We start from the raw sequence: 4533 nt of genomic DNA, 5'->3' as shown, positions 1-4533 counted from the left end.
TACTGACAGACCCCTTCCACTCCCCTGAAGAAGCCAGCTTTGCCTAAAGGACGCATTCCTTGTTAATAAACTCCTGTCTTTGTGTTCTCTTTAAATGCCTTCTCCCTGCCTTTAAATACCTCTCTCCTGTAGCTCAGTGGAGCACCCTCTATTTGCAGGACTGGATGTCTGTTCATGAATCTTCAGTAAAACCAATGATCTTGGCTGAATTTTATTTCCTAACAAAATTACCAGAGCAGACTTTGACTAGGACAGGCTGATAATGCTCATTGTTCCGAACAGGCTCCTCTGATGGGTAGCCATCAAAACAAACTTACAACACTGTGAGCAAGACAGACACTTCTCTTGTAAGCATTCATTCTTTATCCCTTAAGGATAGGGAATAGGAAAGGTCTTCTTGTAAATAGAGAAGACAAATCACAGAAATTTTAAAAAACAACTTTGGGCACATGGTTGGTGTTATTGATGGGAGTTAGGAAGGGGAGGATAACAGAAATAGGGAAACAGGAGGTGTTTGGGTTTTTATTAAGGCCCTTCTCCCAGCTTGTGGGTTCTCTCTTCAATCTGGAATGCTGTGCTATGTATCCCAGCCCAGATGTCAGATCAGAAGACTGTACTTCTTGGGTGCTGACCTCGGGGGGCTGAGTTCTCCTGCTGCATAAGGAACAGCATCCATTGGCCTCCAGCTCCTCCTGAACTGCCAAGGGTCACCTCGGGTGGAGGGGCATCTCTCTCATCTTACCCCCTAAAGGTTCCTCCTCCCCAACTCTGAGTGAGGCTCAGAAAGGGCTGTCCCTGGGGAGGTAGGCTCCCAAGGGGGCAGCTCTGACCAGGCCTTCAGCCTGGTCACAGAGCCTCTGAATCTGACTGGGTGCTGGCTTTGGGGCAAAGGACAGTGAGCTGTGCTTCTTCCATCTCCCCTCTGCTCCCCACAGAGCTCAACTCTATCCCTGAACTCTATCCCTGAGCGCTTCAAGTCTATTTGTACATTCAATAAATACTGAGGGGAATAACTCATTTGCACAAGCATCCTGTGGCAGAAATCCCTGAAAGATGACTGACTTGGGCTCAGCTCTCAAACACATAACAACCTAAAGTCAGAAAAAACAGGAAAGGGGAACCAACAGGAAACACACAGTCTGAAAGCAAATTTGCCTGGAAGTTTAAGAAATATGTCCAGGGGAGAGGTCCCCGCTCCAGCAGAATCACACATTACCCACTGTCCCTTACCCCAAATATCCCTTTTCTCTTACCTGGAAAATCTGGCTCCTGCTCCCTTCTCTAACACTGAAGACAATACTAAGCCAAGATGTTGAGGAAACGGAGAGAGGAAGTGAGAGGAGGAGCTGTCCAGACTCGCTCATGCAAGAGACCTGCCCATTTCATCATCTAGCCTCTCACATAGAGCTTCCTGCAATTAGGGATTGCATTCTTTCAGCCCAATAGGGTAGCATTGACCACATGGGCAATTGACTACATGATGTGTGATGAGGGTGAGATGTAGAATTGAAATTTTAATTTTATTTCACCTGAATTAGTTTTTAAAGGCTTTATTTTTTAAAAATCTCTCCACCCAGTGTGGGGTTCGAAATTACAACCCAGATATCAACAGCTGCACACTACACTGGCTGAGCCTGCCGAGCACCTCTGTTTGAATTAATTTAAAGTTAGACAACCACATCTGCCTCGTAGATGCCATATTCAGCCAGGCAGACTCTACCAGGAAGGACTAAGTACAGGGCTATGCCGGGACATTCTGGAAAAACTGCTGAGTCAAAACCAGAGAGCTGCCAGCTATTCTCAAGAGCCTGTGGTTCCTGACCCCACGTCTCAGACAACAGGTCTTCCAGGCCAACATCTGCTCCCGCTGCTTAGGTCTGTGTTAGGGCAGGCAGGCCCCGCCTCCTCTCTTTCCTCCCTGCGACCAGGGGAGACAGAGCTGCTATTTCAAAGGTATTATCTGGTTGAAGCAAGAGAGGGTAACGTATCTTCATTAACTAATAGGATAGATCCAAAGTCACCCTGTGAGATGGTGCTCGGACCATTTGCAATAGGCTGAGCATTGACAGCTGACTCCACCTACCATGAAAATATGAACTGTGAGAGTGTTGTCAAGGGGGCGGGAGGCCCAGTTCCCTAGAGACGTGGGCCCCATTATTTTTTCCTGTGTGTTAGTTTTTCAGGTATCTTTATTTTCTTTTGTTTCCTTAAAAACTATTTTTAAAGTGGGGCACCTGAGTGGCACAGTCAGTTAAGCATCTAACTTCAGCTCACATCACGATCTCACTGCTCATGGGTTCGAGCCCCGAATCGGGCTCTGTGCTGACGGCTCAAGCTTGGAGCCTGCTTCGGATTCTGTGTCTGCCTCTTTCTGCCCCTCCCCGACTCACACTCTGTCTCTCTAACTAAAAAATAAATATATGTTAAAATTCTTTTAATTGTTTTTAAAAATTCATTTATTTAGTTCTGAGAGAGAGAGAGGCGGAGGGAGCAGGGGAGGAGACGGAGAGGGAGGCTTCCAAGCAGGCTCCGTGCTGTCAGCGCAGAACCAGGCATAGGGCTGGGTCTCATAAACAGCGAGCTGTTACTTGAGTGAAGTCAAGAGTCTGGCACTTAACTGACGGAGCCCCTCAGGAGCCCTGTTATGGATCCCATCGTCCAAGAGGTACCAATTTACAATTTTACCCTATAACGGAGACTTTATTTAGAGTTGCATAGGAGTAGAGTAAGTATACAAACAGACAATTCCAAAGTGAGAAAATAGAAAACAAAATGCCTCTGAGGATAGTACGCAGTCAGCCCTGTGTGTGCAAGCACAGGGTAACTGCTCAAAAATGAGAGACAAGGCAATAGCAGTGCCCTAGCAGTGAGGATAAGAAACTTTTCAGAACAATGTAGCCTAAATAACAAGGACAAATAATAAGTAAAGAAAGGAAGTCACATTTGTGATTCCGAAGTAATTTAAAGAGAGAAAGGGTAGGATTATATTCTGTTTCTAAACTTAAGGGGAGCTAGAAGGTTAGTTTCTCTATTTACATGTGAGAGTGAGAGAGAGATTGACATAAAGTATAATAGAAATGGTATGTACTGTTTAATCCATAGACCATTACTTAGTTATTCTTTATTTGGGTTACATGTACCACTGCATATAAGGAAATTATGTTATGGGTTACACTTGTAATGACACCCAGGTTTAGGCTAAAGGGTTCACAATAAAGCCAAATGTAGAGAGAAATTTCTAGCTTTAAAGGCTTATATTAGAAATAGGGGACCCTGGGTGACTCAGTGGGTTAAGCCTCTGACTCATCGTCATGATCTTGTGGATTGTGAGTTCGTGACCTCTCGCTCTCAAAAATAAACAATAAAACGTTCTTTAAATAAATGAAAAACAATCTAAAAGTAATCATCTGGGGCGCCTGGGTGGCTCAGTCGGTTGAGCCTCTGACTTCAGTTCAGGTCAGATCTCACGTTTGTAGGTTCGAGTCCCGTGTCAGCTCTGTGCTGACAGCTAGCTCAGAGCCTGGAGCCTGCTTCCGGTTCTGTGTCTCCTTCTCTCTCTGCCCCTCCCCCTCTCATGCTCTGTCTCTCTCTGTGTCAAAAATAAATAAAACATTAAAAATTAAAATAAAATAAAATAAAAGTAATCATCTGAGGTACCACATTTAAGCATTGGGAAAGAATCAGCCAATTGGACTTAAATTAAGAGGATTAAAGGAAAGAATATTGGAAAGAAATTGGCGGAACAGAAAAACAATAAAGAAAATAAGTGAAAACAAAAGCTGCTTCTTTGAAGATAAGTAATCAAATTGACAAGTCTCTATCAGCATAGCTGAAGAAAACAGGCAAAAAAAATGCAAATTAGCAAGGTCAGGAGTGTAAGAGGGATCTATTGCTACAGATCTTACAGACATTAAAGGGAAATAATGAAGTGTACTAAACAACTTCATTTCAATAAATTTGACTAAGTCGACAAAATAGACAAATCCCTTGAAAGGCACAAGTTGACAATACGGAACCAAGAAGAAATATAAAATTTGATAAGTCCTATATCAAATAAAAAATTGAATTGTAATTTAAGGCATTCACACAAAGAAAACTCCAGGGCAAAAATCAATTCATTGATGAATGTCATTAAACATTTAAGGAAGAAATTCTATTATATCAACCTCATACAAACTTAGAAAATAGAAGAGAAACAGACACATCCCAATTCATTTCACAAGGCCAAACATACCATGACATCAATACCAAATGCAGGCATCCCAACAAAAGAGAACTATAGACCAATATCCTTAATGAAAATAAACACAAAATTATTTTAAAGAGTGTGTTCTTATTTGAAAATAGGCCCATTGGAGATGTCATTATTTAAGATGAGTCACACAGGAGTAGGGTCGACCCTTAATCGAGCATGACAGGTGTCCTTAGAAAAAGAGGAGAATGCCATGTGACAGCAGAGGCAGAGAGCCAAGTGATGGTCCTACAAGCCACTCAACACCAGGATTATTGGTAACACCAGAAGCTATGACCAAG

At 43.0% G+C, this 4533-nt stretch overlaps 1 protein-coding gene across 1 annotated transcript in view; it reads right to left on the bottom strand.

Annotated features, from left to right (window-relative positions):
* Positions 1 to 1357, bottom strand: part of GIMAP4 (GTPase, IMAP family member 4) — a 4849-nt gene extending 3492 nt beyond the window's left edge. Inside the window, exon 1 of the mRNA XM_029921559.1 lies at positions 1254 to 1357. The gene's annotated coding sequence lies outside the window, so the exon portion shown is untranslated. The remainder of the gene's footprint in view (positions 1 to 1253) is intronic.
* Positions 1358 to 4533: the final 3176 nt, after the last annotated feature.

This window comes from Suricata suricatta, chromosome 2 (assembly GCF_006229205.1).
Source record: "Suricata suricatta isolate VVHF042 chromosome 2, meerkat_22Aug2017_6uvM2_HiC, whole genome shotgun sequence".
Taxonomy (NCBI): domain Eukaryota; kingdom Metazoa; phylum Chordata; class Mammalia; order Carnivora; family Herpestidae; genus Suricata; species Suricata suricatta.
This window is presented reverse-complemented; position numbering and strand designations above follow the sequence as displayed.